This window comes from Sciurus carolinensis, chromosome 6 (genome assembly GCF_902686445.1).
Source record: "Sciurus carolinensis chromosome 6, mSciCar1.2, whole genome shotgun sequence".
Taxonomy (NCBI): domain Eukaryota; kingdom Metazoa; phylum Chordata; class Mammalia; order Rodentia; family Sciuridae; genus Sciurus; species Sciurus carolinensis.
In genome coordinates, this window is record NC_062218.1 from 73,741,756 (window position 1) to 73,766,057 (window position 24,302).

Below are 24,302 nucleotides of genomic sequence, written 5' to 3' on the forward strand. Positions count from 1 at the left end.
CTTAAGGTACACCTTGTCCTGTGTCACCCATCTCACCACCAACAACAACACCCATCCCAATGCAACATATGATGTGTTTTACTTAATCTAGCAAATTAGGGGAAGATAAGTCACAGAAAAGCAAAGTGGGAAAAGGGTATCAATATTCTTAGGCCACAAAGATATTCCCAGAGGTGTATAGATCCATAGAAGGAAAAAAAAAAAAGAAAGAAAAATAGTTAGAACACTCCTTCATTCACTTTCTAGACACATTAAAAAATAAAATCTTTGGCTTCATCTCTCCATTTTCAAAAAGTCAAAATTCTTAAAATGCTAAAATATCCTGAAGTGTTTACATGTAGCCTATGAATAGAAGGAATATTTCTGAATTTGGAATGTACTCATCCTATCTCATTATTTAAACGTTTCTTAATTTCATTAAACAACACAAAATCAAATAGAATTTCATATATTTCCAAATGAGAGAATCATTTTACTTTTTAAAATAAACACAGTACTAGTAGTAGAAAATGGAGTACTTAAGAATACTTAAAGAAAAGCAACTTTGGGAAAATAGTCCATTTTGAATGTAAATAATGCATTTATCTCATTACTATGCACAATAATGGCATATAACTTCAGTAGGGGACAGGTACAGGTTAAGATGCCTATTCGTAGTCTGCAAAAATTCTGCAAAGATATTGCACAAGTTTTCCTATTTCTTTTTTAAAAAATCTCTATACAATTTCCATTTTGTTGTTCTTTTGAATTTTTTGTATGACTGTTATTTCCAATTCAATTGTTGAGTGACTTTACAGTGTTAATTTTCTAGTATCATAAAGTAGGACAAGAAAAATAAGTTGTTTATATCTTCATATTTAGTTTTAAAGTTATTTTATCAGCCTATTTCTAAGTATTTCATGAAGAGATTTTAGATGTCAAAACCTGCAGTTAACATTCTTGTTTAGAAATACACAAAATAATACCTTTGACGTTGGCAACTTAGATGTATTATTCAGCAAAACAGCAATTACTCATTGTTTTGCACTTACATGTTAAGAACTATGCGACATTTGGTGACACAATAACAAAATTGCAAAGTCAATTATATTTAAAATAGACATCCTAATAAAACATACACAATCAACTCCTTTTACTCTTTTTGAACTGCTTTGTTTCCTTTTTCTGACTGTTTACAGTCAAATAGACCGTGTGAACGTTAACCCTAAGGATAACTGATTTACACACACACACACAAAAGGTGGAGGGAGGGGTATCACATAAAGGGGAAGCATATTTCTGAGGGCACTAGAATCCACCTTGGGAGGTGCCAGAACGTTCTTGTATATTTTTGGAAATGTATGTCTATGGTGTTCTTTTACAATGTCAATCACAGTGGCAAACTTTGAAAGAGCAGTGTGCCAAAATTTAAAGCAAAATTTAAACTACATTTACACTAACAATTCTAAACAGAACTAGCAGTAAAACCCAAGTGGGGTCTGTTTATATCTAATAAGAATGTTTAAAGGTAGAAATAGATATTTGTTTAGCATTTTTGTAACTTGAACTTCCAAGTAACGAATTCTATTCCTCAACTCAGTCTGCAGCCTGAATTGAAGTTCCCATCAGAAAATTAAAATGTTTGTCTAGATAAAATAACTTAATGAACTCTCTTATTTCTTTTAATTTCTTTTTGTATTTTCTGCAATGTAGCCCCTCGCAATGATATTAGTTCTAGTGTGGGAAAATATTATAATTGAGATCTGGTAAGTTATTTGCAGACTTCAAGTTTTTCTTTACACTGTGCTGACATTTAGTACAGCCCTGGTGAGGAAAACAATACAACCATTCATAGCTCTAGACGTAGATTTCAATCGACTTAAGCGGGCACAATGAAACTTGGTCATTCACTGGTTACCCATATTGTGTTCTCAAATTTTCTCTCAGCAAAAGTATAATGACTCAGTATTGTATGGTTGCATAGACAAGGGCTCGGAACAAGAGACACTAGTTTTGTCTGACGGTGTGAGAAAGTCGTGAAGGGATCTTTTCTTCCAGATGGTGTTAAATTCAGCTGCCTTTTTAACATTGGCCTTGCACAGCAATCTGCTGCTCCCCTTTCACAAAGACTGTGCTTGGTTCCCACTAGTTAACATGCATACTCACGCAACCTGCAACTTCACTCCAACTGTTTTACAATGCAGTGGTATGCTAAATAAACTTGATCCGGTTTCTGCCAATGTTAAAACTAGCTTTCAAAGAACTACTTAACTGATATTTACACTTCTTTTGACTTAAATGTACATGCCTTTGGAATATTTCAGATTTCAAAGAAATATCACCTTATTATAAGGTCATTGTAGAGATTATCTCAGATACCCTTTAGACCCATGCTCAGATACAGTACCTCTCTTCAACACACACAAATAAAACAAAATGTCAGAAGTTTGATGTGTAATAGAAAAAAGAAAAATTGGGACATGTTGCAGCAAGAGCAGTGGAACAGCAAAAAATAAAATGAAAATAACATTGAAATGTATTTTTATTGATCTATAAGTTATGTAACATTAGTATGATACAAAGCAAGTTTGATATGACAATGGCAAACACATAATTATAATATTATTTATTTTCCTTAGATGTTATATTTAACATATTTACATAAAAGACCAAGATGTAGGCAAAAGCGTCAGTAATTTGACTCCATTGAGTGCTTTCAGTAAACAATAGGTTTCCCCCACAAACATCTTATTGCCTTAATTGAACCTCCTTGAGAAAGAAAACCACACACTTTGTAATGTAAATGTTAATTGTAGTAGACAATGGTTCTAGGTAAATAGCACCCCTGGACATGAAGTAAATGAAAGGAATACAGGCACTTAACAATGAAAGGTTGTTTGCACAAACAGTGCTTCAGATGTAAATAAACAAGGGTCTTCTCAACGGTCACTATGGTAGTAAAACTTTGGCACGTGTTCAGCAGCCAAATTGAGAATTTATGTTATTAAAGTCTCTCAGAGTTTCTAAAGGAAACTAACAGTAGTTTTACAGGGTTTTCCAGTCTGAAGTCTTACAAGGAATTGAAGCTACAAAGGAAAATGTACTGCCTTTGAAGAAAATTTATATATTTAAGAGTGTTAGTAATCTAGGTCACGTGGAAGATAATAGGCTATTTTGGGCATCTTATTGCAATGCTTGTGTTTATGTGTAAATGCCTTCACAAATGTTTGCTTGGTGACATGTGGCAAACTGTAAGAACTTTAATGAAAAGACTACAATGGGACCTCTAAAACCCCAAAGTGTATAAAGCTAAGAATAGTTATTTTTAAATTAAGATTTAAATTGCCTGTTTAGAATGCATCTAGCTGGGACTATTCCAAAACAACCTTTTATCATATTGTTACTGTAATCAACTTTCTATAGGCTGATGACTTCATGATTTGACTTTCAATGTGCATCTAATTAGCACAATCAGGCCAAGTTCCTAGGTGTGTCATCTTAAGAGGAAAACAACCTGATGAAGTCATAATAATGACTGTTAAACGGAGATTTATAGTTAAAATACAAACCAGTCAAAACAGAAGCCAAAAGGTGGTCACAAGGCCATAAGTAGAGACTGAGGATTTCACAGATGGGGCAGGCAGTATGGGACTTTTCTTGAATCACTTTCCACTAGTTTTCCTTAAATACTGAAAATCTCAACCAAGAAGAAAGCCAAACTTACTCATGGCCAAATTAAACAGCGGTTAAAAATTAACAGAAACAGACAGTATGCAGCAGCTACAGATCAGTTGGCGTTGCCATTTGGGAGGCTGCAGATGGCTGTGGGTGGGAAATGCCTTTACTTTCTTAAGCGATGGAGATGAGTATGGTGTGTGCACTTGATGTTTTTTTCATACCCCTACCCCCCAACAGGGCTGTCTGTCATAGGCTGCCGGCCAGCTTTACCACTTGCCCCCGAGCGTGGGAATCGGAGCGTCCTGCCGTTCACATCTCCTGCATTCCGTTTAGCGGAATCAATTAGGCAGGACAGACCCTCAGATTCCCCACCCCCTTTCCATTTTTGTCAGGTCTATATACGTCCTAATTATTTCAGTTTGGGATGCCAGAGCTGTTTCCTGGATAGACCTGATCATCCTTAAACAAAAAGAGAGGAGGCGCACACGTGGGTTGTGGCGTAAATGTCACTTTCATTTCCAATGCTAGGCGCAGAGTAAGACAGAACATTTTTTTAACACTTTGACAAGAGGGGAGGCGATCTCGTCTCCATCATGTCTTTCTGCTTCAGTAGCTTCCTCAAGGAAACCCTCTTGGAACAGAGAAGCATCTGTCCTTGTATTTTGAATAGAAGAATAAAAATCAGACTTTGCTTTTGTTTTTCTTCATTTTTCCCTGCTAGTTCTAAGTCTTCAATAGATATAAATTATTAACCTCTCAGTATAAACTTTTTTTAAAGTCTAATTTTACGAAATTTGACATACAGCCCAAATACATTTAAAGTAGTTTCCAAGCACAATCTTCAATTTTGGGGGGAGGAGCCTCAGAAGGGAACTGCCCAAGTCTACATAATTATGGAATCATTTTTAAACTAGGTATCAGACATCTCTACAATATCTAAGAAAAAAAAGTTGCTCTTATGTAAACTTTACCTTAAATAGAACAAAATATACATGCATCTTTACTCATTAGTACTATACAATTCTCCTTCGCAGCTGTAACAACCCCTTTCAAAACCTGATACGTTTATATCTCAGCATATATGTGTCAATTTCCTCTCATCCCACCTTTCATCATAAGGAAAAACAAAAACAAAAACAAAGTTAGATTCAATAAGTATTCCTGACCTTTCTGGTTTTTACTGTCTCTTGGTTGTAGTCTTTCTTTCTCACACGCTCCTCGGCGATCTTGAAGGAGTTTTTACTTTCGGTTATCTAGCTTTATGAAGACCAATACACTCATACAGCTAGATAACCAAAGATAACAACTCGCTTCCCTCACATGCCTCTGTCTTCCTCTTGCCAGACTCCAGATCCCGATCCTTTCCGCCAGTACTGAAGAGTAGTCGTCCAGGATACTTGCCGTGCTTAAGATTCCTCTTTTTATGTAAATATGACCTGGTTTCTGTTTGTGTATGTGCGGCTAAAACATCCACATAGGATCTGTTGCCTTCAGAGTTTATTCCGAACTTTTTTCCCCTTCCAGCAAGTAATCTCCGGCAGCGTTAGTCAACAATTCATCTATTAATATCAGAAAATAAAACCAGCTATTAAGGTGCAGCAAGCTGTTGGGAGTGAGCAGCGGCATCCATCCCTTCACAGGCCTCTATTTGCATTGTAAATCGCTTCATTCTCACGCAAGACTCTTTAGCCTTCCTCTATAGAGATGTATAAAGCCAACGGCAATTTCCAGCGCAGGTTAAGGAGGAAGGAAAAAAAATCCCATTCTATAGAAGTGACAGCTGATTCAAGGATCTGCTCCCGATTCTTTGGGTTAGGCATCGTGAGTTTTTTACCAAGCGGTGGCAGCTTGATTGCACATATCTTGTATGTGAGTGTTTTGGGGGGAAGATCCTCGATTTCACAGGGCTTCTAGGCAGGGGAGGAGAAGATGCCGTCTTGCTGGTGTGCTGCTGCCCCCGGTCTGAAAGAAGGAGAAAAGGGCCATCATTGGAGGGGCTTTCATTGCCAAATCGTGGACCAGCCCGGCAAGGTCAAAGGTTCGAGACCGCGGGAGACCAAGGTAATGATGATGTCATGAGAAATCTCAAGTACATGGTTATTGATATGCATCAGTGATCAGCCAACTGCCCCACGCCTGCTGCCTGAGTAGCAGCAGCAGCGGCGGCGGCGGCGGCGGCGGCGGCAACAGCAGCAGCGGCGGCGGCGGCGGCGGCGGCGGCGGTGGCGGCAGCAGCATTGCAACAAGCCCTATTTTCTCAATCAACATTTCTTCCGCTAGCACTACCGACTGCTCCTGGAAAAGCAACCCGCGGCCTTTTACCTCCTCGGTGCTAGTGTAGATCGCTCTAATATCCAAAGACTGGAAGAAATCTCTCTCTAAGGACAGATAAAAGCATTTCAGGTCTGGGGAACGTCTTTGCCTGCATTTCTCTTCTGGCAGATTGCATAGGCAGACAGATGGAAGGCACTTTGCTATGCTTAAAGCAGGGCCTCGCTTTCTGGGGCTGGGAATCAGATCTGTATTACGCAGTGAGTTGATGTGTGATTACATTGACAATTTGCTCTGGTGTGTTTTTAATGGTTTCACAGCTCAGTCATGTTTTGTATCTATGTACCATGGCGATAGGGCAGCGTATTTTGTTCTGTAAGTTCAAACTGAATTGCTTTAAGCAGGTGGACTTCATCCTGGTTTTTAGAAAATGACTGCATATATAGGGTATGTGTGTTACAATGCAGCACAGGTAAACATTGCAGCAATAGTTTCTAATGTTATACATAGCTCTGCTGTAATAAAAATGCTGAACCTTTGTCTATTGTTTTAAGCATCAATTCTCATACAGAAAGACAAAATGCACTACTCTTGCTTTTGCTTTTGAAACTATGAAAAAAGTATTGTTCCCTCCTGGAAAATACAGCTAAAATACCTGGATGTTAAGAGTATAACTCTACCTTCACCTTTCCTTTCCTCACTCCCTCCTTCTCCTACTTAGGGGGGAGTTAATTAGCCTCATCCCTTTTCTTAGAACTTTTCAAAGTGTGAATATGATCATTTCAAGGAATTCTTATCTTTCTTTCCTAAAGGGTCATCTATGGCTAGCACATCTATAATATGTACATTATTATATGTACAGAACTGTGTGGAACTATAGTTCTAATATTCAAATATTAATCAACAAAACATCCAAAGTAGTCTACATACTACATATGTAGACTACATACTACATATGTAACAGGCATATTCACCATGGGTGAACTTTATGAACTGTTCTTCAGAATTCAAGATAAGTTTGGTGGTGTTGCCATTCTTAAAATATATGCTACAAGAATGTAATGAATCTTAATACACATTGCACACATCACTAGTTTATCACAATACCCTCATTTCTATAGGTTGACCATTTTTCCCCAAAATTAAAACATTTTCAGAATTAACACACACTCCTTCATTAATTCAGTAATCTATTCATTTAAGACCAGAGTGTGAATATGCTAATCCAATTACATACAGAGAACACATATGTACACCTGTAGAAAAGACTGACAAGACCAGAATTGTTAGGAAAAGACCCCAATGAAGAATTTACACACTAATATCACACCAATTAAAGATATGACTTAATAACACAGATGTCAACTTTTCCTTATTTTTTAATTTATTTGCCTTTGTGGTGAGCATTCTAGTTTTGATTATTTAGAAAAGACTAAGCTGTGGACACTGCTCATCTATATTTCTTATCAAATTATGGATCAAGAGGTACGAGCAGAAATGGCTGCATTAGGTTATACATAAAGTACATGTGCAAACTACAAACTAATTCAGAGAAACACAATCCTGGAATTGCCATTCCTTCTCAAATTATTTGGTCACAACATAAACTACTGAATAAAAAGTTAACACATTACTGACGTTATGTAAAACCCTAATGAGCTTTGAAGTCTTAGAATATTGAAGGGTATTGTGGCCTTGCTTTCCAAGAGCCAGAAGCAGAATCATTAGTGATTTGGCATGTATTACATAACGCAAGCATGTGATCAAGTGTATTCAATTCCTAAGTCAAAGCCCAATAAATTCCAGATATTTTTATACTATCTTTTTGCTTTAAGTAAACCTGGGTGGGGGCTGATGAAAGTAGAAACAATAAAGTATGCATGTCTGTGTATATGTGTGTATGTGTATGTTAACTCCATGTTTGTGTGAATTTGCAAATTATTATAGCTATATTTCCACATTTGACAATTAAATGCATTTTAAGAACCAAAGTACTCATCATTGTGCCAAAACACAACATTTGAGATGCTTCTACAATTAGAAGTTACAGAAGATACTGCCTTTAAATAGCATCTTCTAGGACAACATCCCATAGTCAAATCAACTTCCTCCAGGACTGGCCTCCAATCCTGGTACACAGACCATAGATCCATCATGGGAAGTCCAATAAGTGAAATGAGCCAATATCAAGATTATAGGCAGCCTGTTCACTAGCCATATAACCAGTTAAATATTTTACCTCTCCATCATTTCTCAGGGTATGGAGAAATAAAACAAAATACACAGAAGGGCTTAACACTGAGCACTTGATTTTTTCAATTTTGCCAATATTTATGCTGTGGTTTACCATATATATTTTAAACGTTGGATGATTACAGAATGGGAGACAACTTAAAACAACATGCAGTTCTAAAGATTCCTGGCAATGTCTGTCACACATTGTTCAGAGCAACTCTTAACACCTTCATGTTTTAAAATCAGACATTTTTGTTTTCAAAAGCTATTGAATTGAACTCAATTTGAAATTTACATAGTGAAGGATATACTGAATTCAAATGGTTTGCCTGTTCATTCTCTAATAAATTTCCATTAATAACTAGTAGATTAAGATGTGATTGTCATGCTTGTTTTCTAATCTTTTTATAGGTCTCCAGATGGCTGAAACATGAATTAAAACATGCTGGTTTACTTGGGAATAAACAATCTCTGCTTGAGTTTAAACTAAAAAGTTATGATTTTCCACATATTTGGAACAGAATTATGCTATTCCATAAATTCAGATACATTGGGTTTGTCACCAATATTAGAACATCCCTGAATCCTATTCATACTACTGCAGAGTACAAAAAGGAGTGGCCTACCACCAAAATCCCTTTAAAATATTTGGTTTATATGATTCTTATGCATGTAAACCACAGTCCCCTAACACTGTTAAGATTACCATTTTCTTTATAAAAATCATTTAATTTACACCCATTTGTGTAGTTCATGTAAGGTTTCTGACTGCCTTACTTTCTAATAAAAGTACTCTGTTATTTCTTCTGTATCCCAAATTTCTTTTTTATAGGTAGTTACAGGTTATGCTAGTGTTATGCTTGATATATGATATACAAAGGTTCCTTACAGGGGCAAGAACTGAACATATGGAAACTTAGATTTTCTGGAATTCCATCTATTGCATTGGGAGATATGCAATACACTGCAGGCCTGACATCCAGTAAATAATAATCTGCTTTGATTTTGTACATCATTTTCATTTTATGGAATGTAAATTTTAGGATTACCTTTGGTTGGTTAGACAGTCTATTCATTTTATGCTTCTTTGCAGCCTCATCTGAAAAACAGTCAAGAAAACAAATGATCACAGTTTATATATATGTATACACACCTACATATATATATATATATATATATATATAATCATATCTAGATATGGTTTCATTTAAAGTATTGCAATTACCATGAATCCTTAAAATGCCAAAAGAGTCCATAAAATCCCAGTATAGTGTATCCAGGACCTCAGCATCCACAGGGTTAAATATGCTAATTTGCATTTAAATGGAGACATGCATGATAATGGGAATGCAAAATATGCAGAATCTGGAGGGGTTTGGGAAATTAAATTTTTCTTTCTCCTTTTATTTTTAGCTTGGAAGAGGGACTTTAGAAACATGAAGGATTTGAACCTTGCAATCTGCCATACAAAAGAGGAGTGAGGGTCTTTCTATGTTAAGATTTTAAGACTAAAATACAATCTTATTTTCTAAATGTTTAAGGGACTGAATTCCAGGCCTTTCAAACAATAGGAATCCCTGGATAAATATCTAATCCATTAGAAAGATGCAAATAGTTTACTGTAAAGCCACAGAACAGTGAGATGTGCATTCATATCTACGGTTTCTGATTGGCTCTTTCCTTCAGTAAATCAATGAATAATGTAAAACCTGATTGCTGTAAAGTGGTGGATTTTTAAAATTCCCTTCCCCCACCTCCACTCCCCCATTCAATATTCAGGAAGTCTTACACTCCTGAATATAGGTTGCTTTTCTTTTATGATTTTTTTACGCTTATTGTACTTTGGATTGGTGGGGTGGGGCTATTGATTTTGCAAAATGAAAGTACTACACTAGTTCAATGTTGACTCTACTAGCTAGTTCCTGAAACGGAGCCCTAATTACTGATGCCAAGGTGGAGGAGAGTGGCAGGTAAATGTGGCACCAGGAGAGGGAGGAAACTGAATCCAAACCCGAAGCTGGGCCCAAGGCAGCCAGAACTCTAAAGTGGCCATGACTTGACAGGGCCTCTGGTCTAACTTCTGATCAATTCCACTGCTGCCCTGACCCCTCGAGATAGTCCCCCATTCAAGCACCGCGGGTACATTTGCAAGAGAAAACGCTGCCGACCCCAACGCAAACACATTGCTCAGGTTCCCAGCGCCTTGGGTTTCCGCAGATAATTCCAGGCCACAGGAAAGAGGTCTTGCCTTCCCCAGCAGGGTCTGGGCCCTAGGCAAACCGCTAAGACCAGGCTCCGTTTGGATGCCAGAAGCATCAGAAGGAATCGCTCCAAGTCCCAATAATTAACCACGAAGGTTGCATCTTGATGAAGCTGAACTTGGGATAACCCTGTAGAGCAGCCTTTCGCCTCCCCAAATCCAAAAGGCAAAAAGAAAAAGGAGGAAAGCCATAAGATCGAGTTAGTTACTATACTTAAGTTTTCCACCAGGATCGAATCAGACCCTTGTTTTCATTGCCGGGTAATTGCAACTTTGGGGCGTTAAAAGGAGGCGAATTATTCAACATGCGAACCCGGAATCCAGAAAAGCAAAATACAATTGTATTTAGCTATAGTTTAAGAGGGCAAAGTCCCATCAACAACAACACAAAATTACGTACAAATTTCCCCTTTCCAACGTGAAATGTTTCTGGCATCTTTCTGCCATTGGGAGTCAGACCCGTGGATAATTAACCATCCTGGCTCAGACAACTCCTAAGATCAACAGGTTTGGCATCAGAGGCACACAATCAATTAGCTGAAGCAAAGGCCCGGACTGGCGCTCGGAGCGGCCCGCGGCGGCCTCTGCGGGCACCGGCGAGCGGGTGAGATGAGGAGTGCGAACGCTGGGCCGCGGCGGGCACTGCTGGCACCACGGGCGGAGCTGCAGCCTGAGGGCCGCCGAGATACTCACTTGATCTCCCTGCGCCAGGCAGTGCTGCCCCTCAAATCCATCCCGACAGAAATCGAGGCGCCAGACAGAAGACAAGATCCAGTCACAGCGCGGCCACAGCACACCAACAGGCTCCTTTCGGCGTCTCCAAAAAAAAAGAAAAAAAAAAAAAAAAAGAAAAAGAAAAAGAAAAAAGAAAAAAAAAAAGAAGAAGAAAGAAAGAAAGAAAGAAAAAAGGAAAAAAAAGAAAAAGGAAAAAAAATTTTCATATCATTCCTCTCCTAAGCACATTTAAAACTGCCGCTCAATTCCACATAGTGATCCTTGCTTGATTGCGTCTAAAATAGTTTAAACGGGTCTTCCCTTCTGGGGAGAGAAGGGCGCAAAAGACCAAGGAGGATAAAAAGCCAACTTTTCCCCCCCACGCCAGGCACTTGCTCCCTGAGCCTCGGAGTGGAGAGTGAAGTGGTGTGTGCGAGGCTCGGCAAGTTTTTGGGGGGGCTGTCCAAGGTCTAGTCCAGCCCCCTCTGCCGAGGAGGACGTGCTCTGAAACTCAACCAATTTCCCCACTGCTTTTGTTACTGATGAACTGAAGCCCTATTGTTCATCCATTGCCACGGTCTTTTTCAGTCCCCACACTACGTTCTGCGTTGCCAGAGATAATGAATTTGCACCCAAACCTCTCATAGTCCCCTCATGACAGACGGAACAAATTAGAAATGTCTCGTCTGAAGGAGGGCAATGGCTACATTTCCCTATTGTAGGATGCAAAGCACACATTTCTTTAGAAACTTCTTTTGCCTTTTCTACCTTTTCTTCTTTTTCTTTTTTCCTCCAAATTTTTTCCCCTTTTGGTTTCTTAAGACACATTTTTTTTTTTAAGACTCGCCCAGTCTTGTTTTTCCAATGCAGCATTTTGTGTAACTTGTGGGCTTTTTACCTTCCTTCCTCTTTCCACTCCTTTAAGGACTCCCTTTGCAATTTTATTTACAAACTTGGAGAATGACCTTTTGACTTGCAGCCTTTTTTTTTTTTTTTTCTTAAAGAAAGGTCTTTTGGTTCAAGTCCCCTTCGTCTCTCCTCCCCCTTTTTGTTGTGGTTGTTAAAAGTGTTTGGCTAAAGACAAGCAATACATTATAAGGATTTTTATTCTCTAAACTCCCGTGCTATTCAAAAGGTACCAAGGACGCGCCATAGGGGTTATCTATTTGAGGAGGAAGAAAAAGCGTGCGTGTGTGTGTGTGTGTATACACGAGCGCGCGCGTTGGTTTTCCAGGGAGAGACTGAGATGTGGGCGGGTGGGGGTGGAAGTGTGCAGAAAGGAAAGGGTGGGGGCTTTCAAAGAGGGCTTCCTGCAACACGAGCAGGAGGACGTCAGGGGTGTGGGCGTGGGGGAGGGTGGCGGGGAAGCGGTGTAGGAATCCATCCCGCTGACTGCTGTGCGCCCCCCTGGGCCCCGTTGCGCGCCCCAGGCCGGCCAAAGCCTACAGCGAGTGTCTGCACGCTGGGGCGGTTGTTCCGAGCCTGCGCGCGTGCGACCCGGGGGCCGAGAGATGGGGAGAAGGGAGGGAGCGCTGTAAAAATTCAGACCAGTAGCCCGTATGTAAATGAAGCCCGGGGTTGCGGGAGCGAAAAGGTAGTAATGCGAACCGAGGGCGCAGGGCCCTACCGGTGGCCCCCAGCTTTCCCGCCAAGTGCAGCCGGAGGACAGACATCATGCGTGTCCTTGGCGGGATGGCCCCCCGCCCGCCGCGCGCGCCCGTTCCCCGTGCACACGCACACACTCCCTTTGCAGGCGTGGGGCCCCGTGGCCACGAGCTCGTCAGGAAAACAAAGCTGGGTCTGCAAGGTGGAACTAGAAAACCGCAGCCTTGGCGGCCTAGGGCAGGTCAACATCGCGGCATTTGGCGCCCCTTCCTTGATTGTCTGCGGCTTTAAGCACTGGACCAGAAGAAGCAGAGGGCCGAGTAATAGCTACGTGGAAGAGGGTGGCGAGCACAGGGCTGGGGCGAATTTGCACCAGGAGATAGCAGCAGCCCCCGCCCGGTGCGCGGGCACGCTGACGCTGGCGCGCGTCGCGGAAGGAGGGGAGCTGAAGGCCTCCTTGCCGCATATCCGAGAGCCGCTACCTCCGCGCGGAGCCTGCTGAGCCCCTAGTGAAAAACACCAGGCCAAATCCATCAAGACAGCGGTCACGGAATAGCTCGCACCTCAACTTCCCTTCCCCCAAAGCAGTAGGAATGACCTGGCTGTTCAAGGAAAGCCTTTTGGGGGCTTCCCCTTTCAGTGGGTTGAAGTCGAACCCCAGCCTAGGAACTCTGGCCTAGATGGCTCCGCAGATAAGTCCCAGACGTGGCCGTGGAAAGATACTGATCTGTCATCTCACGGCGCCTGTCTCACCAGACCGAGCACCTCCCAACACACGTGCGCGCGCGCGGCGCGTACACACACACACACACACACACACACTCACACACGCTTGACACTCCCATCACATTAAAACGCGCGCTCCTGGCACTGCTGTTTATGAATCCGACGCGCATAATGAGGTGCACAGGTAAATAGGTACCAAAACGAGACGCCCTCACCAATCGGCTGGGCAGTTTACCTCTCCCTACTGAGAACATGTGAAGCTTATCATGTTTTAAGAATGATTTGCTGTTGTCTGTTGTCTCCCCCTCCTCTTGTGGAGAGAAGCACAAAAAAAAAAAAAAAAAAAAAATCATATTCCATTGTCAGAGTCTTCTTTCTGAAACGCTGCCCGAGCATTGGTTTAAAACACTTGGGGATTCGTTTGGTTTGTTATCTGTTGTTTTCGGTTTGTTGTTGGGTGTGTTGTTTTTCTGAGTAGAGCAAAAGAATGTGTATGTGGTGGGGCTCTAGGCGCAGGACCAGAGAGTCCACCAGTGTGGCGGGAAGGCTGGCGAGGCTGTGAACCGCAAGATGCAGAAAGAAGGCAGCGGCTCGTCCTCCCCCGGGTCTGGTACCGGCCCCCTTGGCACCTCGAGCCTGGGTTAGGTCGCCGCTGCCGCTGCCCGCACTTGCGGGCTCCGCCGGCTGCCGCTCCGTGTTTTCCCCCATCCCGGCTTCACGTTCAAGGTTTAGCTGCGAGGTCACGTCCATTGACGTCAGCTCCCTGTCTGCCTCTACGTCCGGCTACATTTACATACATCAAGGAAATTAGGGCATTAAAAAAATATGCAAATCCTGCGCGAAGAGGAGCGAGTGCATTCCTGGCGCGATCGCCTTTTATTGAAGCTTTTAATTAAAGGGGCCAGTTGGCGAGCCCCTGAAACAACCGCCAAAACCCCCAAAAGAGAAAAATAAACGCTGTAGCCTTCGGGAACGGTTGTTTCGGCTCCTGTTCTGTGGGCGGCTGAGGACCGCCGGCTGCCCGGCTCCGAGAAGAACAGGTTAGAGGAGGCAGCTCCAGCCCATGCATAATCAGGGCTCCGCGGCGCCTCCATTCTTTCCTCCTCCTCCTCCTCCTCGTCCTCCTCCTCCTCCTCCTCCTCCTCCTCGTCCTCCTCCTCCTCCTCCTCCCCCTCCCCCTCCTTCTCCTCCTCTTTCTACTCCCGCTCCTGTTGGTTCCAGCGTGTATTATTTTTAATACTGATGCATATGTAAAGATATATTTGCATTTTTAATTTGTGAAAATTTCAGGTTGTATCGTTTTATTGATTCCCCTCCCCTTTTTTGTTGCTATTTTTTATGTCTATCTGTCTGTTGTCCCTTTCCGTCTGTCTGGTTTTTTTTTTTTTTTTTTTTTTTTGCTAGTGTCTGCTGCTGTCTCTTGCTAGATAAATACAACAGTTGCCTCCCTGCTTCTGTTATTTAAGGCTACAAATATGCACATCTGTCATGTATGCAATGCCAGCTGTAGTTTGGTCATAAAAGAAAAGACACTTTTTTTTTTTTTCTTTCCTGACATACCCCTTCATTGACTATAGTGCCCATCATTCAAGGCTCAAAGTTTGATTGTCTAATTAACTTCATATAGCAGAAATACAGTTCAGGTCAGTGCATTTGAGATAATATATGTATAAATGAAGTGATTTCAAAGATTTCTAAGGAATTTTCGAGCTGATGAGAGATGCGGTATTCACCGCTCTATTGCTTTCTAGCATTTCTTATTTCAAAAAAATTTATTTTAAAATGTGTACACACAGCAATGGACAGCCTTCTGCAAGGAAGACATTTTCAACCATGTTGTATGTTGTACTATGTCTGCTGCATTCAAAATTTACCGAATTTCATTTTTATCTTAATATGGATGGAAACACACTATCTTGATTGAAAAGTATCCTTAATTCCTGACTTTGATATGAAAATAAATACACAAACAAAACAGTTGACTATGTTAAGTCAGTTGATCTGCCCTAAAATATACAGGCCTTGAATTGGATTTCAAGCAATGGTAGTCTTGTTTATAGAATGGAATTTTCCTTCCTGGGAATATAACTATTCAGCACAATGGCTTTTGTATGTATGTGTATGTGTGTGTATGTATGTGTGTGTATGTATATATGCATATGTATATCACGTTAAGAATTTTCCCAAAGCTATTATTTTAAAAGACTCAATTCATAATTGCTTAGCCACAAAGAACAGAAAATATGCACACATGCAGCTTATTCAATTAGACAAGTCCAAGTACATGCACAGGTAATTAGTTTTCTCATGAATGACTTACCTGTACAGATACTCAGGGCAAGACTCAGCCTTCCCCAATGGCTTTCATGTGTAAATATTCACATATATTTCCCCCATTTGAAACCTACAGCTGTATGCCATCCTTCATGCTGGACTCTCCAGCATCCATTTTTAGCCACCTTAATTCTTATGGCATTTCCAGCCTTACCTCAAGCTGTAGTTTTTCCAAGCGTACACCAAAGTGCTCATATGATATGTCACCCAATAAAAAGTGGTCAGATGGCTAGGCATAAAACACTAAAAAATGGAAACACACTCATCTTTCACATTCACCCTTACATTGCCTTCTATAGCAAAATTACATTTCCTAAAGTACATTTTCAGCATATTTTGTGAATAATTGCAGGAGTCCACAACTGCTTACAGAATTACTGGTTTCTGAGGAGGGGGGTCACCTGGCTCAGTGAAACAATTCGGCAGACTTAATGTCTCTCTGAGTTGGGCAACAATCAAATTGTGTGTAGCTGTTTGTTCCTGCCTGGACTCTAGCATGTACCTGACCGCCTCTAGCAGGAGCAGGACAAACACACCAGCCACGTTGTAGGGCATAGAGTGTCGGTGCATATATTTAGATGGCAGTAGCAAGGAATATGTGCATGTACGGTGTCTGAACATGCGTGTGTGTACATACGCGTGTGTGCACGCGCGCGCTGTGTGACAGGGGACACAGGGAGGTACATCTCTTATCTCTGATCTCTCTGTAATCTCCTTTTCTGTTTCTAATCTCCCTTATTGGCGCATGGTAGTAACCCGAAGCGTGTGAATCGTCACCGTCGCTGCCGTGTGCGCGCTGTGGCTTACCCCGAGGGCCCGTGGTTTGGTGGCTCGCTGTCTTGATGGATGTTGTGGCAGAGGGCGGGTAGCGCCACTGCCGCCGCTGCCGCGGGTCCGGGTGCTCTGTCCCAGCCCAGCATCAGAGCTCGCGGTGCCGGAGCCCCCTCCCACCAGCCCTCACCCCCATTCCCTTCTCCCCTCCCCTCTGCGCCTCCCCCACCCCGCCCCGCATTACCATATGGAGGCCGAGTCCCTGCGAATCACAGCAGCAGCGGGCGGTATTTGAATAAGCCCCGCAACCCCGAGCAGACCCCAACTCCTCCGCAAGCAGCGTGTCCTGCACCAAAGGCCAACACTTCGGCCAGTAACTGGCAGCGACCGACACCTCCCTAAAGTGCCCTGCGCGCGCAGGGGAGAGGGCCAGATAAGGGTGCTGGGCCTCCCACTTGCTACTTTTATATTAACTTGACTGATAGAATCAGACAATAAATTTGAGAAGAGAGAGGGAGAGGGAGAGAAAAACAAGAGAAGAAATAAGAGGAAAGGAGAAGTGCACTGTAGAGGGAAGACGGGGACAAGGGAGAAAAAGAAAGAGGAGGAAGGGAACCCAGTTGCCTTTCCCTGAGTGAAGGAGAGAGTGAAATGGGAACGAGGTGGGGAAATCATGGGTGGAGGAGAAGTACCCAAATATCTAAATTTTGGACTTTTTAAGCTAAAAATACCACCTCACTGAACTTCACAACTCCAATTAGACGTGTCCATCCCCCCACGTCACCCAATGATTAGTTTGCCATCTCAATAAAAAATAGTTATTTAGAATTGTGTAACAGATATAGAACTTAACAGAAAGGAGCCAATTTTATGAAACGCAGCAAAAGGCATGACATTCAAAAATGATGTTGGCCACCCCACGTTAAAAATTAAGGTTTGCCTTTAAAGACTTGGACCACTTGTGCAGGAATGTCCTCAGAAATAGTTAGACACAGGCCCAGAATCCCGAACAAAATGTATTCCGATATAGTCTGGACATTAAGATTTTCCCCTCTTTGGTTTGACATGTTACGCTTTTCCTCTTCGCGAATTTATTACTTTTACCAAAAATACAGATAAAGTGGGGGTCTTTTAAAACATTACCGCAAATTTTTGATTGAAGATATTATTTTAAACGTTAACTTAAATACATAGGCAGTTCTATTTTGCATAAGAGCTTATGAATTTAGCGTATTCAATGCCGCCTCCTCCTCCCCCTCTCCGAATCAGAGCAGTCATTTCCCTATACAAAACAATCAAAATCATAATAAAATCTCCAGTCACCTATAGAATGTATCCATTGTAAATATCCCTCTCGGTATTCATAAGCCAAACGCCCTCCTTTTGAAACACACACAAAAAGAACGCCTCTGATTAATAATCTCTTATGCGGCATACTGAGGCCAAAGGAAGGGAGCCGCAGGACGCCAAAGAAGGGTGAAGAAGTATCAATACCTAGAATTTTAATACAGATTCCAAAGACTTGCTGACCGCTAGATTTTTTCCAAAGGGGATTAATACTTGGAAGCAATGCTTTGGGGGAAGACTACCACATTCCAATTACTGACTCCTTCCTGGTTCAGAGGAGGGGGCTGCAGTAAGTCACCCGACATCTCAGCCTGCATACGTGTGTGCAAGATGGTATGTAGCTTATGCATGTACCTAGGCCCAGGTTTCTTTTTTCTTCTTCTATTTATTTTTATATTTTTGAGGCAAGAAAATTGAAACCAATCCACCCTTCCTATGACTAGCTCCAACGAAGCTAGGATTTCAACCTCTTTTTTTTTTATTTTTGAAGCCAATGTGGAACCCAGGTTGAATTCCCCAGCTCGGGATTTTACCAGGATATGCTCAGTACCCCACCGCCGCGCATGGCACATGAAGAGAAAGGAGGGAGAATGGTTTGCCGCTAAAGAAGCCGGTTTTGAGCCGCTTCCGTCGGGGCCCGGTGTTTGTCCCCAACAGATGCGACTCCCTCTCTCTCCCCGAAGGCGCTCCCTTAGGCCTACCAATGTCGCTGCGGTCGTGGCCAGGTGAGCAAGGGCACAGTTTCGAGAAGGCGGGTGGAGGGATCTGCCCTATCTCCTGAGCTCTAGTGGGTCATGAACCCACCCGGCGCGGGATGCTGAGTAGTGCTGGGGGCCTTCGCGGGGCTCCTGGCTCCCGCCAGCAGGGAAACAGCGACACCTACTGGCCTCATGTGCACCGCGCCTGGGCCGTCGGGGGCGACCCTGGGCTGCAGATGGCCAGGGTCCATAGACTTAGGAAGCCGCGGGAACCTGTGCCCAAGGCTCTCACGACCTCCCCAGGCCTTGCTCGCCCCAGAAAAGGCAGAGCGACAAATTCTAGGAACCCCCTAAGGGAATTGTACAGTGGGGCTGAACATAATGCGCACACACATGCCATCTAGCCGGAGGTCCTTTCTTCAAGAGAATTGGAGGAACATACAGATGCAGTTGGTCACCATCCTTTGGTTTTATGAAACCCTTGCATAAGTTGGAGATCTGATTTCCTTGGGTTCATGACTCAGGCCTCTTCACCACCATCCCATGGCAGCACTGACTAAAGACGCTATCTTCAAAAATGTCGAGTGCACCAGGCTTTCGAATTGGTTGAATCCTCCCGCGGGCCATTTTAGGGCACTTTTAGCGGTTCTCACTACCTTCAGGGATTGGGTTTTGGCAACTATTGTTTAAGAATTATGATCTCATTAATTACTCCTAAAGTAAAGAAAAATTTGGAGTGTATGTGAGAGAGAGTTATCAAAGTGCTTTTCATCTATCTTTCTATCTAGTGTATACACACAACATCCTACTAAAGACCTTAGGTGTTGGAGAGGGCGAGAAAGGATGATAGACAAGGCCTGAGGAAAATCTAGCAAGGATGAAGATGGAAAGAAACCAATTCATGTGTTTCAGATTCACTTTGTCTTCTGAGTCTTATCTGTAAAAGCAATGGTCATTTCATATGAAAAGATGTCTTGTTGGAGAAGAGAGGGACCCCAGATTCCCTGAGTCTCCTATATACCCTTTTCCTGTGCCACTTTCTGAGGCTGCTTGGGCCTCAGAATCACCTACTTGAGTGATTCTGATATTAACCTGCTCAAATATTGAAACATTCCTTCCTCTCAAAAGATTGGAATATTTGGATTAGTTTGAATCCTTGAGATTTCCATTTAAAATATTACTAATTAATAAATCCCAGGATTTAGAAAAAAGCAACTTTTCATTCAAAGTTCAAGAGTTCATTGTGGAAATTATTTTCCTTAGCTTTAGCTACTGGTTGGAACTAGATTCTAAAGTGTTTTGAGTAGGAGTGTGTGGGGGGAAAACCTTGCAGGGACTAAATTTTTGTTTTCCTTCTCTACAATTGCATAAGTCTGCTAATTGTATTTCATTTAAATAAAATTGGAAGTTCTCAGTGATCCTGAAAGTCAAGAGTTTAGGTCATCGCTCTTCCTCTTTTATTATTAAAAAGTACCTCTAAAAAGCTCAAGAAGTCTGCTCCTCAACCCAGTTTCATATGTATTTTTTTTTATTTTTAAAAAATTTCCTTCTAGTGGACCCAAATGTGTTCTGATAATACATGAATTCACATCCTAAAACAGACCCTTAGCAGTTTCTATGTTGGTGAATAAACCTGTAGTACTCATAATGAATAAAATTGGCATTTATTTCAATGAATTCTGCACCCCACTGTATATCAAAGTCAACTTTCTCCCTGAATAATGAAAACCTTCATAGAAAAGGAAAATGATTACAGGAAAACTAAATTACACTGGGCATGCAACGAGCACCCATCAACCAAACCCATTTCAAAGGTTTCTTTGGATATTGAAAGCACCTTGAAAAATGTTGAATTTTTTCCTTTCCTTATTAGTTTTTAGAATTTTTAGAATGTATTTTTATTTGTGATTCCAAAATCTTAGCTAGGATGATTTCTCATGGTTTGACTCTAAAAATTGTTGATTATGACATTTGGTATTAAAGAATATAGAAAATAGAATTTGTGTATCAAAAATGGTGGAATGTCTCTGCATACTAATCACTCCCAAAGTATTAGTGTACTAAGCCCTTATTGAAGCAAGGTTCTTGATTTAGAATATAAAATTAGGTCAGTGGAATGGTTTCTTATTTCATAAAAATATGAATATATATTCTCTATATAAATATATAAATATGAGTACATAGAATATATGTGGTTACTATAGTGATTATGTGTGTGTGTGTGTGTGTGTGTGTGAAGTAAGGGTGGAAACAAGGCTTTTCAGTCTGATTATGTCTCCCTTGACATATAACTCTTTTAATTTCTCTTATTTAGCAAAAGAATTAAAAAATTAAAACAGGTTGAACTGTCATTAGACTGTGTCTGTGTCCTTTGTCACACCTGCCCTCCCTCTGGGCTCTGGGCTTGCTATGGTGGGTGTGTGTACTTCCTTTCCTGCTTGTTGAGTAGCATGAAGGAAGGAAGGGATACAAGAAAGGAAATATTGATCAGAAAGGCACATGATTGTGTGTGAAAATGAGATGGATACATTTGAAAACCTGACTAAATCCCCAGTTAGGTGGTTGTTCAGGGAGAGAGCACTTGTTTATGGAAGCTAGCAGTCTGGTTGAAGGAAGTTTTGGAAGAGGAGAGAGACTCCCTGCCTTTGGAGTGGCCTCCTTTTCAGCTTCAGTGAAATCTGCAGGGGCTCACTGATGTTTGACTTCAGGGAGTAGAGCTCCAAGGACACCTGTGTGCATCTGGAGAGATAGGTGGAGACTGTGTGTGTGTGTGTGTGTGTGTGTGTGCGCGCGCGCGCGCGCGTGTGCATACGCGCGTGCACCAGCGTGTGTGCAAGGAGTGGAAGGCATTTTATTAAAATTTTTTTCGAAAAATATTTGTTCTAAAATTCTGCTATGTCATCAGTTGGGACCAGGCACCAAGGTCACTAACATGTCCAGGTTCACTCACAGACAGCGGCAACATTATTGCTTTCGATGATACGAATATGGCCTCTTTCGTTTCTCTGGCTCCTTATAAATACTTTTGAGTGGGGCGAGGCTCTAGCTTCTCCCTCCTCCCTTCTTGATCATGGCAAACAAAACCATTCTACCACTAGAGCCATCTGCCGCAGGTGTAATGGATGGCAGGGGGCCGACCTAACTACACTTCAGTCTCTTCTAGGTCGACACCGCTCTGCACCAAACAAATGAGTCCTGTTTCGCCACTAGGGTGCCGAGGTGGATGGTGGATGCTGGCCCCCGCCTTTGGCAACGCTCATCGCTTAGAAACCAGAGCCAGCTGACAACACACGAAATACACAGGCACAGAGAAAACGCCCAGCCAACTCGTGTTCCTTCTGCCCCCTCCCCCTGTTCTCTGTACACATGGAGGACACGTACACAGCCTTTACACATTTAAAAACCCTTGTGACTCTCTCTAAATTCTTGGTAACTTACGACGGCCTTACTCATTGCACATAGCCCCCCGCCCCGTGTGTGTGTGCGCACGGGGGGGGGGCGTGAATGCGCGTGTGTGTTTAAAACGCTTATTGGTAGGTCAGCAGCAGCTGATCAGACATGGTAATCCAATAATCTTTTCTACTACATACAATTTTTCATTAAAGTCAATGTTTTTAAAGAAAAAGAAGGGAAACTATCAATTTTCTGTGCAAGTCTAGGTTCCTAATTTAGGTTCCAGGTAAGGGCAGAGTGGCGAAACCCCCACCTTGTCAAACTTTCCTTTTTCGAGATTTGAGAGAGGTGCACATTCTCACTTCAAGACCGACCAGGAGCTGTTTGCACGCGAACGTGTAAAGGAGGAGAGCTGTTGAACTCTCGGCATAGGGAGGGAAATCCGATAGCGACAAACCCCCGAAGTCGCTTGTTCTGAACCCTGACTAGAATGCACAAGGTGTCTAGGGCACCAACCGGAGGTCCAGGCTCTCAGGCATACAGCATCCTTTCCGCCCCACGCCGACCCCACTGACCCTCGGGCTGGAGCCCTCCTTCCATTCGCACCCCATTCACATTTTCCTCACTATTTGAGTACGCGGGGTAGCGGTCTCTCTGCTGTGGGCGAGGACTGAACCCTGCCAGGTATCGAACTCCGCGGGTCCCCAGTGTACCCAGTGTACTTACCTCCAGCGAGGCACTGGCAAAGGGTGGCCCAGAAGCATCAAGTTTCCTCTCTCAGACGTTGTGCCAGACTTCCCTCCTGCCTTCCGCTCCTCTCGGCGGCCTCTCTCTCTCTCTCTCTCTCTCTCTCTCTCTCTCTCTCTCTCTCTCTCTCTCTCTCTCTTTCTGATTACTTGTGACTTTTAGAAGCAAAAGCTTGCTCATTCAGAGAAGAGAGGGAGGAGAGAAAGAGAAGGATGGGAGGAGGGAGGAGAGAAAGGGGAGAGAGAGAAGAGAGTGAGAGAGAAGGGGGATGGAGGATGAAGAGGAGGTGGAGAATCTGAAGGTTGTGCGGGCGTTGGTAGAGGAGGAGGAGGAGGGATGGGAGGGGTAGGGTGGAGTAACCGTAGATATGCTGGGATGGGACCGCGAGGAATAAATTGCTCCCCACCCAGCTGCAGTGCGACGCCCCCTGCGTCCCGGGGGAGCCGGTGCGTCAGCTCAAGGCTGGCCAAGGCGGGGCGGTACAAAAGCTAGCGCCACGGGACCCCTTTCGTGGGCTTCTTCCCCGGCAGACCCAGCGTTGGAGCCTGCTCCACGCGGGAGCTCAATCCACACAGGGCACTTCGCCCCGACAAGGTTGGCTGTCTAGGGGCTCTGAGCTCTACGGAACTTTGATTTCATTCCCGGGAGCCTGGCCATCCTCTCCTGCATCAGACAAGCGCGGGAGGCCAGCACAGCTTCCGCGCGTCCTCACCCTAGCCGCGGGCCACCTCAGCCACAGCCCCTGGTGCTGGCGCCTCTCACCAGCGGCTTTCCTACTGCCCAGGTTCAGCCTGAGCCCAGCCTCTCAGTTCACACTCGGACACCCTCACTCAGCTTGTTTTTATGGAAGTGTGTGTGTGTGTGTGTGTGTGTGTGTACGCGTGCAAGAGCGCACGCTCCAGGCAAGAAAGAAGGTAAAATCCGGCACGAAAAAGTAGCTTCGGTCTCCTGCAGCTTGATCAACGACCAAGTCCTATCATATCCAGTATTTGAAATTACATTTCGAAGTAAGGACCAAAGCGAGAGCTCGCCGGATCATTTCAACTGAATTTCTGTACAGCAAGGATTGTTTATTTTTGTTAAGCGTTACGAAAAATAGACTAAAAAATAAAGAAAAAAAGTAGCAGAGAAAGAAGGGGGGCAGTTTAGCAATGGTAGGGAACCCAAAGTGGTTGGAATGATTTCTTGAACAAGAGCATCTACTATGAATAAAGGTGGACGCCTCAGACTCACACAAAACGCTTCAATACGTGACGGGATTAAAAATAGGAGTATGCTTTTCGACGTAGAGGACCCATTAGTTCTCTGTTAAATGCATTAAATCAGCCCCCTGGAATGATTACATGGCAGCCTTTAATGTACAAACACGGACACTGCAGAGGGTGCACACACACATATTCATGAAAAGAACGAGAAAAACTTTGAACATCAATATCTAAACTCCAAATATATATTTTCTCAAACAACTATCCCTAAATATAGTAATTTTTCCTTTGCATTTCCTTGCTGACCTGCAGGTGCAACATTGTAGTTATATAGTAGAC

General features: G+C 42.8%; 1 long non-coding RNA gene across 1 annotated transcript; it reads right to left on the minus strand.

The window, feature by feature from the left end:
- Nucleotides 1–2,509: 2,509 nt before the first annotated feature.
- Nucleotides 2,510–22,874, minus strand: LOC124986528 (uncharacterized). The gene is made up of 4 exons (XR_007109029.1): nt 22,738–22,874; nt 11,117–11,240; nt 9,213–9,262; nt 2,510–5,619 (listed from the first exon to the last, which is right to left on the minus strand). It is a non-coding gene; the product is annotated as an uncharacterized LOC124986528 (long non-coding RNA).
- Nucleotides 22,875–24,302: the final 1,428 nt, after the last annotated feature.